Source organism: Cryptomeria japonica, chromosome 9, assembly GCF_030272615.1.
Source record: "Cryptomeria japonica chromosome 9, Sugi_1.0, whole genome shotgun sequence".
NCBI classification, from domain to species: Eukaryota; Viridiplantae; Streptophyta; class Pinopsida; order Cupressales; family Cupressaceae; genus Cryptomeria; species Cryptomeria japonica.
Window position 1 is genome coordinate 597,932,563 of NC_081413.1, and position 11,848 is coordinate 597,944,410.

Here is an 11,848-nt window from a genome sequence, read left to right on the forward strand (position 1 = left end):
CAACAGATGGACAAGATAAGTCCTAGATTGTATTGAGCAAATAAGAATCTGCTTTAGCATTTTTGATGTGAAGTTGCAGATAGATTTTTATTAGTGTTATTTTGTGAAGTAATAGAAAATCTCTTAACCGAGTGGACTTAACAGTCTTATTTGTAAAACCCTCTAGCAAAGTGACATTTTAATTGAGTGTTTGAAATCCTTTAACAAGGTCACTTCTAACAAGGTGAAGATCCTAACAGATCTGAGGGAAATCCCTTAACCGGGTCACGTCTAGCAATGCGTTTGTAATCTTTAACAGGATTTGCTTTTAGCCAAGCATACTCTAGAAGAGTATATTTCTTAGTGGGTCCGAAATCCTGCAGTGGTTTTTCCCTATTTGGGTTTCCACGTTAAATTTGGTGTTATGAGTGTTATGATGTTTATATGCTTTTGAGTTTGCATGTTTAGCAGTTTTGGTTATATTACTGAAGTATATGTTACCGAGGTTGAATCTGTTGTTTTTATGGAAGATTAAGGTTATATGATTCACACCCCCCCCCCTCTCATCTTATTAGCCTGGTATCTGTACTTAACATTAAGTATCAGAAATATCACCATCATGGCTAAGGGGTGTGGGCTTGTAAGAGGAATTAAATATCTTTTGAAGACTTTGGAGGCTAACTTGCCTAAAGAGGAAAACCACTAGTGGTTTATGTAAGAGCCTTACATGTTTGGAAGACTCGACAAGTTAACTTGTTGAAATAGATAAAATCTTAAATGCATTTTGAAGACTTTCTTCCAAATTTGGAGAAGTGACTCTCCCAAATTTAGGGAAAGGACATGATTAGGATATTAGACAAGATTAGGATGGGATTAGGAGGTTTCTAGAAGGATGATTAGGGGAATAATGGAAAATGTAGGATTTTGCAAGTGGGTGAGGAAAATAGATATTTTAGCAAACTAAATTTGGTTTAATTTAGCCAAAAGGGATGCAACTTGCGTTTGTAGGATTTTGCAAGTGGGGGAACTATTCACAAATAAATAATTATTTATTTATTTGCAAAGAGGATTTTCAATTAAAAGTGAATTTAATCAAAATGGGAAAAGGGGATTTTAATCAAATAAATAAGATTTATTCAATCAAATGGCTAAGGGTACTTAATCAAACCTTAGTTTAATTAATAGGTTGGGCTAGAAGAAGGAGATTTAATCAAATCTTTAATTTGATTAAAAGGTCAATTAGAAGAATAGGAATATTAATTAAATCTTGATTTAATTAATTGGAAGATTTAGGGATAATCAAATGAATAAAATTCACTTAATTCATTGTGCAACTTTTAGGTGTCTACAATAGCAAGTGGAGATAAGGAACAACAAAGCCAAGAGGCAACAAAGGACTTCAATGAGAAAGTGAGTGAGAAGTTAGAAGAATATCAGAAATAGATGGATATTGATGATGCTCTACAAGCAAACTTGGCTCAACAAGTGCTTCAATAACAACAACAACAACAACTTGCTATACTAGTGCTTCCCACTTAGGAAGAGGTCCAAGCTCCTCTGGACACACAGGTTGAAGAAGAAGAGAAAAATGAGGAAGAGTCGTTACATGAAGTTGGAAGGGTGACTACACAAATAACAACTAAAGAAGAGAACACAAATGAGGGAACACCACAATGGCTAACCTTCAATTTTGATAAGAAATAGAAAGTAGTGCTGCCTAAACTCACATTGCAGCAGGCTATTATAGAGGAATCAAAGAAAACAAAGAAGCCTAAGACAATTCACCATTTGTCTAGAACTGGCTTTGGTGAAGTAATTGTCGATATCGCAACTCCTATGGAGACAAAAGAAGAGGGACCTTCGAAATACCAAGTGTCACAGGCCAAGTTGGGAAAGAAAACAAAGTGGGGAGAGCTTGATACTTTAGATTTTTCTACTAGCACGGTAAGGAGTAGAATGAAGAAAGAGCATAGTTCCCAATTACAGGTAAAGCACCATTACATCAGTATAAATAATTGTGTGTGGAAATGGGGAAGCCTTTGGATTCAAGAATAGATGACACGTTGCCTTCCACATCATGGTTGCCAAAGGGTGATGTAAGAACTTTGATTGAAATAAGGAAAGTAGCTATCACTACAAAGTCTTGGGCGAAAGAGAATGTTTCAAAGGTAAGACATTTCCTACAACATACAACATGTATTTATGAAAAGATCCTGAAAATGGAGAAAGCAATAAGAGATTATTCAACAAATTGGGAAGTGAGGATCAAAGACTTCGCCAAGCAATGTAGAAATCTAAATAAAATATTGGCCTTGGGTGAAGAAGTGATTATGAATGAAGATTTGTTGGGAGGAGATAATTTTGGTAGTTTACAATCTTGCATTTTATAATGTAATTTAAGATAGAATTTCTTGAGCAGTGCAAGTCAAAGATATTGGAGGCACATGCTCCTCTTTTAAAATTGCTTGGTAAATTAGAGATTTTAATTCATTGTAATGGTCAGCGAATTGATGATTTGAGGTCCATTTTAGAGATTTCATTAGAGATTTTATGCAGATTTTTATAAGTTTAGAAGATTTTGTGATACTCTTTGAAGTTTAATACAAAAAGCAGCTTGTTGATTGCCTGATCTGCTTGTGTGTTCTATATGGTTGTGTTCTTCGTGATCTTGTAACTTCTATTATTTGAATAAGCAACTAGTTCTTTTGGATGCTTTATTATTTTATGAATCATATTGTGCATGTAAATGGTATATGAGGATTAAATTGATAGAGCAATTATTGGTTGGGTGATATTAATTTTTGTTGGTGTGTGAAGTTGTCTGACCTTACATACTTTCTGGGGCTCGTTGTTTGAATGTTGGTTTAGTGATATTGATAATATTTGGATTATGAAATTATAACTGTGTGGATCAATCAGTTGTTATTGTATCGATTTCATTTTTATTTCCTTGTTCCCTTTATCTATCTTTTTCTATTTATTTTGAGAGAATCTAAATCAGAAAATACAAAAAAAAAATAGGCCCCTTGATAGGTACAATCACATCAGCCACTAAGTTGCCCGTCACCTTTGAGACTCGACTATAGAGATCTTGGAGTAGTTAGTTTCCCAAAACTTACTATTTTTTAGGAGAGGTGGTGAGTGTTCACATAAACTACTTGACTATTGGTGAGTGTGTCAAAACACCCATCAACAACACCCTTAAATGGGCAATAAGTCTTATGTCTTGCAAGGTAATCCTTAAATTTTTGAACTCTAAGGAGATCATCCATAGGGGAGTCATGATAATTTACTAGGCCTTCAATACTAGCTTGTGTAGGAGGGGTTATAGGGACTCTAATTCCTTGTTCAAATTATTCCTTGTCCTTTAAAACCTTATTTTGATATTATGTTATAGCCACTCCTATAGGAATTTATTAATTGAGAAGAAGGGGGAACATTATAATGAGTCTCTTTGAAATTTTTAGTGTAAGTGTATTTAGAAGGAGAAAAGGGAAAAGTAGATGAAGAAGGAATATCTTGTGGAGGGGGATTTTCCTTTCTATCATCATGCATATCCTCTTTGGTAAGTTGAGAAGGAAGACCCTTACCATCTAAGGCCTCATCTTTAGTTAATGTTATGTTGGGAGATAGATTATGAATAAAATGCATAACATCATCTTCTCTACAAATATTTTGATGATTAAGATAGGCTCTAGGAGAATAAGGGGGATCTATAGAGATTGAAACACCAATATCTTGATCTTGCCCCCTTTGCGCTAGGGTATGTGTATGAGAAGAAGATGGTGCGATGCTTCTCTTCATTTCTTTCTCTCCATTAGAGAGATCATTGATAGGAGTATTATATCTTTCTTTATTCACATTAAACACCCTAGGAGAGGTACAAGTATTAGGTTTTCCATTAGCATCTCTAGGATTAGGATCTACAAAAGCTTTGGTTTGATCTATATATGTAATGCACTTTCCTAAAAAATATCAACATAAAACAACATGTATTATGGATAAAAGCTTTGAGAGTTGATTGATAGAAAGAAAGTGATTTAGAAATTCTAAAAATGCAATATGCCTAAGTGCTATGAATGAAAAGAAGCATTGTGAAATGAAAGAAACCATTATCCAACACACAATTATGATAGATGTAAGTGAAAAGAAATGTAATCATGTGTGAAATAGAAAATAAATTAGATCTATTAAGTGCCATTATGAATGATTAAAATTAGATCTGTAAATGAAAGTGATGAATTATGCAACCCACAAATCAAATTAACCATAATAAATTAGGGTTTTTATGAATGAAACCTCTAAATTTATGCCACTAGTACATTTGGAACAGTTTTCTGACAAGATATGGGATTTCTTTTGTTATGTCAGATAATTTTTTTTTTCAAAAATTACCCCATGTTCGTTGGAATTCTGACATGTTAAAATTTCACGTCGAAATTCAGACGAAAAACCAATGAACATTTTCGTTCGACTATGGGATTTCTTTTGCTTTGTCGGATTAATTTTTTTTTTTAAAGTATACCCGTGTTCATCGGAATTTGGACTTGTTGAAATTTCACGTCAGCATCCCAACAAACACAGATTTTACCTTTTGATCGGCATATGGTGGTCTGATGATTTTCACAGCCTCTTGATTTCTTCTTACTTGTTAGGATAACATAAGTCGATGACCTCTCTTCCTGTTGATCGGTGCGAGTTATCCCGCTAGTCTCATCGGGCATCGGGATAGCTTAAAATGTGTTCAGGCGATGGGCATAATTTCCCTGATGTCTTTTCCCTCGGAGTAGCTCCTCCTGATACGTTATGTCTCCTCAGCATAATCTTGACCCTTTATTGTCGTAACCTTTGCCGATGTGTTTTACTTTTGCCAGTGTCCAACGGGATAAGTCTTACCGATAGCATCATCGGCTATTGGCAATACAAGATTTCTCCATTCCCGCTAGTGTGTGTTTTGTGAATGGACTTCATCAGTGTATTCTATCCTGATCACATGTTTCTCCTTGTGTGTTACCATCGGGTTGAATTTTGTCGATAGTGCAGATTTCGTATTTAACGTCGGCATTCCAACGAAAACGTGGTATTTAAAAAAAAAGTAATCACGTGCCATCATTATACACGGGCTTAGGGTGCAAAAATTGGGAGGAAGCGGGCACAATTGTTGCAGATAGATGCTCAGTATGAATTGTAAAAGAGGTTGGTCCTTTCATTCTTGTCAGCGAGATTTTTTTGCAAGTTCCTTTGTTTTCCCTACATTCTCTTATTCACTTTGTTTAATGGTATCAGCTTTGGAAAAATATGGCTCCTCGACCTCCTTAACCTCTCCATTATGCGGCTGCTAGTTATAAAGACAAGTCGTTGGACATACCAATCTCCCTAGTTATGATTCACTATCTTTCTATCATCAAAATCTTTAGGTCTTAAAAATATTTAATATCATCTGATATTGATCCATCACAAGGAAATCCATACATCCGATAAATTGGCTTTACTATCCATTCCTCAAATTTGATATAATTTGATCTTGTGTAACGAGAATCCCAAACAAAAGTCCATAATTAAACAGGTTGCTTCTCCCCTTGGTTGTTTTTGATGTTAAGCCTCAATTCCTCGGGCCACATACCCCTAAAACATCCATAGAATAAGATTAAATAGATCAATAATGAGTAAAACTTAAAATTGGGGTGATTATTAGGGCACAATTACTGCAGATAGATGCTCGACAACAACTGTACAAGAGGTTGGTCCTTTCATTCTTGTCATCAAGATTTTTTGCAAGTTCCTTTTCTTTCCTTGCATTCTCTTGTTCACTTTGTTTAATGGTATCCGCTTTGGCAAAATATGGATCCTAAACCTCCTTAACCTCTCCATTTTGTAGCTGCTAGTTATAAAGACAAGTCACTTCATAGCTTCTAGAGGGGTCAACAATTATCTATGACTGTAAACCCTTCCAACCCTCAAAATAGCCCTTTGTATGGAAGCAACTTTTATACAATTATTTAGGACTCTACGAGCAGTTGCTTGTACAATTTTCCCCACTGAAAGGGTCTCTTCATTTTCTCCAATTAGCATATAAAATTTCTCATCTTGGGATGGCTCTTTATATGGTGTTCACCAATCCTTAAATCCATGTACCAATTCAATCTTAATGTTAGCAAGAGTTTCCCACTTTTTATTGGATATCTGTTGTTCCATACATCTAGCATATTCATCAATATCAAGGGCCTTTAACACATGGGGATATCTTTTGACATGTTCAACTGCCATTTCTTGTGTTTCCTCATCTATATCATCTATATCATGTCCCGCATCTTCATGGTATACATCCTCAACCATTTTCTTGGCTAGTTCATATGACTCTAGATGAATTCTAGTATCGTTCAATGGATCCATAACATGGTTCCCATAAGCTACTTGCTCGGTCCCTCTAACCCTTAAAAAACCAATAGCATTTATAAAGACAAGTCGCTTCATAGCTTCTAGAGGGGTCAACAATTGTTTGTGACTGTAAACCCTTCCAGCCCTCAAAATAGCCCTTTGTATGGAAGCAACTTTTCTAGGTCCAATGCCAACTACAAATTATAGAGGAGAAAACATCTATTCATGTGATATTGTTAGGTTTATGTCAACACAAACTTGGTTGGTTACTGTAACCATTACCTGTTCGACAACTTCATACTTTTCATCTGGACTAAGGAAATGTTCCAGTGAATGAAGCTTCAATGATAATATCTCTTTGCCAGGACCACATAATGTTGCAACCATGGCCAATGGATTCAGAAGATACAGACCAAGAGCCACAACATGCCTCACAATCTCATAAATTTTTCCCTACACATTGAATTTATCATCATAAAACACGAGGTGAAATGAGTCCTAATGGATATTGGTTCTATCATGCATAATCGTTTTAAGTTGGAGGCTTGAAATATGAATAATTTATCTCATTTTATTTGTTAGTTGTGTATTTTGTTATGGGTTAATAGAAATATGGGTATTGTATAGAACTTTAAAAGAAAGTAGAATATAATCAAACACTATATTTCATTTGATATTACCAAGAATTTTGACTAGTTTTCTTCATAATCTTGTATAGTTTATCTTAATATTGTCTTTCTTGTATCCTGTAGCAGTTTTGGAAGAATTATCATAACTTTCATTTGAACCATTGGATCTTTCTATAAATTGGAGGATAAGTCTATAACAATGGTATCAAAAGATTGACCAGAGCGATTGGATTCATTATAAGGTAATTGCATCCTTTGTCATGTTTTTCTTCCTCAAAGTATGGTTGGTAGGAATAACTTTAAGAAACCACCCGTCGGGCAACTCTGTAAAATCCTGGCAAATCAGACATTATTTTTGAAGGGAAATTGTCATATTGATGACAAAAAAAATTTCAAAATAGGGAAAAAAATTAATTTGTATTGCCAATTTTTTTGTAGGGTACGAAAATTCCATAAATTTCTGCCAAATAATACCTTGTTCTATGGGGAAAATATATATTTTAGGAGGTGAATAACTTTTGTTAAAAGGAACAAATATATAATTGTATGGGTGAAAAATTTTACTTCGAAGGAAAAATTATTTAAATGTATTGGCGATTTTTATCCACCGCTTGAAAATTGTTTAAATGTATTGGTGAATATTTTGTTAGTTATGGAAAAATATATAATTTATTGGCGATTTAATGAATTCATTGCCATTAATAGACAAGGCACATCACATCACATTAGTACATCACATTGAGTCCAAACTCTACACAATGTATTAATAAGCGCCGCCTCTTTGACATGTGAAAGGTGACACATACCTAAAATCCATAAATGATTTTAAACTGTTCGATGATCGTAGATCAATGGCTGAAGTTTTATTTCAGTCCAATTTTCTGAACATAGCTCACCAGAAAGTGCTCGGAATGGAATTGGATTCAATAGACACGTATCAAATGTCACCATCGATAATTTCAGTCATTTAATATATATCTAGTTACTAACTGCAATCCACTCTATCCCCACGACTTCCAATGTGGTACTTGGCACTTGCCAACTTGGTACTGGTTTATAGTTGTTTCCAATTTCGCACACTAGTACATTTATGAGAAATATTTGCAGAGATACGAAATATTTAAAAAAATTTAAAGCAATTAATACGGTTAGAGAAGTAATTATTACAATCAAGAGCTTCAACTATTTATATACGATCTTTGCTTCTTTCATATTCAATTAGCCTTTGCCATTTGGTATTAAATCATCAGAGCTCGCGATATTTAAATTCTTCCTCTAGTTTAGGTTTATAGGCTTAGGTTGTTTAATTTGTTAATCTCATTTCTCAAGATGGACACTCCCATTTGCTTGAGAAGCATTTCTGCAGAGGACTAGAGGGCCTTTATGGCCTCCGTTAGAGACCCAACCCTCCAATCAGTCTACAAGGAGGTTGGGTCATTCACCAATGAGGCTCTATAGATGGCGTTGGGTAGAGAGTTTCTGTGAAACAAAAATAGATACCGTGTTAACACAGACATTACAACTCGGTTCTTGGCGTCTCTTCTAGACCTTGGAGGAGACAAGGTGGATATGTTGATTCTATTGAGGAAGGTTTTTATGGAAGACTTCCTTGGAGATGACATTACTATTGTCATCCTTGCAGAAGTAGGGGTGGGGATCCCTTGGGTGAGTGAATTATCCAAGCTTCTCCTCCCTGATCAAACAGTGCCAGTGGCCAGGCAATTGTTTCTCCTCAACCTAAATGCGGAGCACTTGACACGTCACAAGAAATGGGCGCGGATTGGCAGGGACTTCCTCCAGAAATGGTTGCTCCTAGACGACTTTCCAAACTACATGTAGCTTGAAGAATTCTCTCATCTTATGCTATTTGAAGAATTCTACATGGAAGGATGGCCAGATTCTTAGGGCAAAGTTGTAAACCATCCACTACCTGTGCCCTAGCCCTGACCCCCTAGTAGTTTTTTTTTTGCCTATGTCCTCGAAACCTCAAAGGCTCAGTGACTCACTCATTTTGGCTTTTAAGTTTTTAAGGGACTCAAGTCTCAGACATAAAAATTGTAAATTTCCAAAGCATAAATATTAATGATATTTTTTCAAATTCCAGTTTGTTTCAATTTGCCTCTTAGAGTCTTATGGATATAAAAATGCTTTCTATAATTCATTTTCATTTTTATTAATGAAATTTTTTCAAATGTTTTTTGCCTATGAGCTACGTTATTTCAATATTTTGTTAAACAATGGAAATAAATTTAATACTGTGATCTTTTTTATGTAATGCTTCTTTCTCTATATTTAATATATATATATAAAATCAGCTTGTTCCATTAATTATTTGTACATTGATTATGGTTGATTATAATTTTATAAATATATTAAAAAATAAGTTTATCTCATGAAAAACAAGTGAATTAAAAATAAAAATCCAACTTACTTGTTGTTGAAGTTTTGAACTAGTGCATGCATGGGTTGGTACTGGGTACATGCTATGATTTATAGTTAAGATTTTGTCATAATGAAGAAATTTGAGACATTTATGAGGGGTAGATGGGATCACTTTCATGGAAGAGAACCAAGGGCAAGGATGTCCCAACTTCACACAAAATTGATCTGAAGTAGGATTTAGGAATGATAGCAAAAATGACATCTAAGCACTTAGTACCAACCTTAACGAGAAGAGTAATAGAACCTATAGTAGGACAAGAGAAACCATCTAAGATCTTAACTGGACTAAATCAAATTTATCATATCAATATGTTACTTCATGCAATTTTAAAGAATAAAGATATTCTTAACTTATTACATTCACCATACATGTTGGATCAATCATCAATGAGAACCCCTTGTGAGAGTATGTCTTTGATCTTTGCAGGTGATATATAGACTTATAGTGGGTCATCAAGTGTTTCAAATTTCAATAAACTCACTAGGATCAAAGGTAATGCATATTGCATAGGTCCTTAGGAGGTGCAGGTTTATCAATAAGATTCACCACATTATTTATCAATAAAATTATATTAAATTAAAATTTATATTAAACTAAATTTATGTTGACCTTTTATATATGTTTTTAGTCTTTATTTATTTATTAAATTAAATTAAATTAAAAATTATATTACACTAAATTTATGTTGAACTTTTATATATATTTTTAAATTATTTTTTAAAATTATATATCGTAAACTTATTTTTAAAGAATTTTGTTAAACTTTAAATTAATATTTTAGATTTAATATTGAATGTTTTCTTTTTTATATTAAACTTTTACCTTTCAAATTGTATATCAAAATTTAGTTTTTTATTTAGTTTTTTTTTAATTCTAGAAACTAAGTTTCATGTTCTATACTATTTTTGAATTTCATATTTTGACAAATAATATTAATATTATATTTAATAGTTATCTCAAACTATTGCACATCTTTAAATGTCTCTTATTATGGGACCCACGACATCTAACAATAGGTACAATCATCTGTTGGATGAGCAAAGATCAACGACTTAGGGTGGATTTCGGTCTGAATGTGGGAAGTGAACACATTTGTGAGAACTTCGTCCGAAATTGAACGTTTTAAATTTAATTAAATATAATTAAGTCTATAAAGCTCTTTTTCAGGCGGAAGTTTAAAATGATTAAACAGACTTAAAAAACAGTCCCGAAAAGTGACTTGAGTGTGGTGACGTGCCCGAAAAATGGCAGAAATCATGGGACCCATGACATCTGACAACAGGTACCATCGTCCGTTGGATGAGCAAAGATCAACGACTTAGGGTGGATTTTGGCCCGAATGTGGGCAGTGAACACATTTGTGAGAACTTCACCTAGAATTGAACATTTTACATTTAATATCCTTAGAATTTAGATTGAAGTAATGAATGTTTTGTCGTTCGACGATGAATAGATATTAATAATAATTAATAAAATTACAAAATGATTCTAGATTTTTTTCCCTAAGTATTACTTTTGTACTTTTCAGAGTTTTCAAATAAGTGACTCATAAATCATAATCGTATTTCATTTCATGGACAAACTAGTAAATCGAGGGAGATTCTGAAAAAGCTACTAGATTGAGAAATTCAAGTTGCAACAGAGACTGTCTGCGCCAATCTAGTGAAATAGAAATTTCAGGTAAAATCTAGAACACATCCTACCTTTTTAAATTTTTTTAATCTCGTGGTCCAATTTGAGGGTTAGCATTTTCAGATTTGTATCTAGCATTATTTTTTATTATTAACAATAACAACGATGGGGAAAACGGGAAGCAGTAGTTCAACAGGAAGCCAAGTGAAAAAAAAAGTGGTACCTAACCGAACTAGTTAAAACACCAAGTTTCACTGATAAATACCATGATATTTATGACCCTGCTATCCATGGTGAAAAGCATATCATAGATATTAGATATGCATTGTCTAATAATGCGGCAGATCCATCCAAGGCAAAAATTATTGTTTTCAACTCAATGTTAAAACTAAGAACAAATAAAATTGCATCATGGGATGCTGGATTGGGAAGCATGGTGTTACCTCAAGTATTCCCTTGCCCTGATTTTGTCATGCTCTGCACCGAAAATTATGATGAAGATAAAAAATCAATTGTCAATAAAAATACGAAAGAGGGAATTCTATCCATAAACGTAGTAGAATTTTCTCGTTTGTTGAACCTAGGGTTTGAAGCACAAAACTCAAACGTCCAAATTGACCTAGGAAAGCAGGCAGAATTATGAGAGTCTCGATCCAAGTCATAGAGATTCATTTATCAAAGCTCTAATAAAGTGTGGTACTCCATTGGATCAGAATCATAAGCCTCCTTATGATTCTAACATTTTTGTTCCATGGGTTGGGGATACATTTCCTTGTTGTCATTTTGC